We start from the raw sequence: 2,340 nt of genomic DNA on the forward strand, positions 1-2,340 counted from the left end.
CATGGGAATCACATCACTGTGCAGTAATTTGAGAATTTTAGGAGAAGAAAAGAGGTCTCTTTTGTGCCAACCTTCTAATTCTCAGGACAGAGATTTTAATGTGGAGAATACCATAACCTAATTTTTCATTCCTTGCCACAAATCATAGAATAATTTAATATGCTCTATGTCATTTGTAAAAATGGCCTAGACCCTAGGGGATAAAAAGTATGGTATTTTAAAACCACATGAGGCAAAGTCTATTCCTGTCCATTGCTGCTCTCACTGTAATATGCATAATATTTGCTTCAGTCAGATATTTTATGAAGGGAAGGTCTGTTCATCCTCTCATTGGCTCTTTAGGATAATATTCTATTCTCTTTTTATAAATAACAAATAATATTTTTATCTGTACCATTAAATGTCTGAATTTTAAACAGATTCTAGGACAGGGGGGTTCATATCCATCAGTGCATTCAATTTTAGCACCTGTCTCATCCCCAGAACTGCAACCTTCACCATGAAGCTCCATGAGTTTCCCCAGTTCAAATTTGGGCTTCTTCAGCGTTTTGACTTTTCTAACAAGACATCATGGAGCAGATAAATAGGTTGGCAAGCCCTTTCTATGTCTTTTCCAATGCTGTCTGGAGTCAATGTACTGACTACTTCTTTCAGGTCATTTGTCTGCACCTCTCAGGTCATGGTTTCCATCATCTTCTTCCAGATTTGATGAACCTGTTGATGCTGAGCACGAGAGGTCTTCTGAATCTGATTGCTGCATTTTTTTAAAAAAATTATTTTTTAGTAAAGCCAACACAGAATAGATGAAGCAAATAAACATCCGTAGTTTGGATATCAACATGACCTTCAATCATGGTTTGCCATTTTTTGACCATGGTCTGCCATTTTTTGCACATTTTGTCACAGGTAAGCTCCATGCCATGGAAATTAATCTGGCAGTTTTTGCCCTGAACATCTTCAGCGATTTTCTTGAATTTTCTAAGTGCAACTTCATCATTCTGTAGCTCAGTTAAGCTCAGTTCAAAAACACAACTCTTGATACCATCAGAGGTAAGCTTGGTTCCTTGGGTTCTCATAACTAGTATTTTTCCAGTATTTCTTACATTGAACAAAGCTGGGGCTTCCACATCACAGCAATCTTCCTTAGGAAATGGATCAACCACTTCTCAGCTCCCTTGTTGCTGCCTCTCAAAAGAACTGTTCTTGCTGACTGCCATGGTGCTGCTCAGAGTGCCCAAAGGGTCTGTTTTCTTCATGTACCAGTATAGACAGATGGCCCAGAGTGTTTTTTTTGTTTGTTTGTTTGTTTTCCCTTTGTTTTTGGTACTTGACAATAAACAGAGCACATGGATTTATTTTGGCCTCACAGTTCATTTCAGTGCTGGTCAGCCTCCCTTTCAAAGTCGATGGGATTCTCCCTGTTGCAGGGTTCAACTTTGCTGTACAAGAAATGATTGTTTACTCTCTCCAGCTCCTGGTCCTCTGATGCTGTGTATGGTTGGACATGATGGAAATTTATAGCTGGATGAGCCATTGCAAGAGTTCTTTATCACCAAGACCATGACACCACTTTTACTTATGACTTTTTTCTACCTTCAGGAATGCAATTGTCCATCATTTTAGTTTACTTCCTGACCAATAGTTTTCTTGAAGTTTCACACTTTCCTTAAAAAGGAAAATTTCTATGGAGGAGGGGTATTAAAAGTAGCAGCATTTGGGAGACCCACTCCTCTTCCCCCCCCCCCACCTCACTTTCAGACACATAATCAAATGATGACAAGTTGGCATTCAGTGTTAGGGGTGGGTAACAGCTTATTCAATATTCAGCATATTACACAATATGAACTTGTGAAATAAGGACCAAAAATGGCAGAAACAATTAGGGACCATCCTACTCATAACCTTTTTATTCTAAGTCTAGTGCTTTTCCATCTCTTGCCTTCAGACTTGGGGTGCATAGAAATTCCTCTGAAATCGTGGCAGTAAAATTGACAGTCATATCTAATTTTCAGAGATGGGATTTCTCACCTCTGTTAGTGTCTTCACAGGTATTGTGGCACAGGGGTGGGAAAGATGCCATCAAGAATTGCTTCCCAAATGTTATAGTAAACCATCATCACAACCCTCTTTTGATAAAGGATGGATAGAGGAGCAATGTTCTGTGCTCAGCTCCAGAAGATTTTATTTCCCTCTTATGTAAACTACTTTATGTCAGAATATGAGTTTATATAAAATTAATGTGTTATATATACCAAGCCTAAATGACTTAATTTTGGATATATAGACATTTTTGATGATTAAATATTAGTCTGTAGTTATTGAAGGGCCTCTCAGGAATGA

General features: G+C 38.3%; 1 pseudogene; it reads right to left on the bottom strand.

Moving 5' to 3' along the window:
• Positions 1–319: 319 nt before the first annotated feature.
• LOC114230872 (40S ribosomal protein S3a-like) lies at positions 320–2,080 on the bottom strand (annotated as a pseudogene).
• Between the last annotated feature and the right edge of the window lie 260 nt (positions 2,081–2,340).

The sequence above is a fragment of the Eptesicus fuscus genome, chromosome 21 (assembly GCF_027574615.1).
Source record: "Eptesicus fuscus isolate TK198812 chromosome 21, DD_ASM_mEF_20220401, whole genome shotgun sequence".
NCBI lineage: Eukaryota > Metazoa > Chordata > Mammalia > Chiroptera > Vespertilionidae > Eptesicus > Eptesicus fuscus.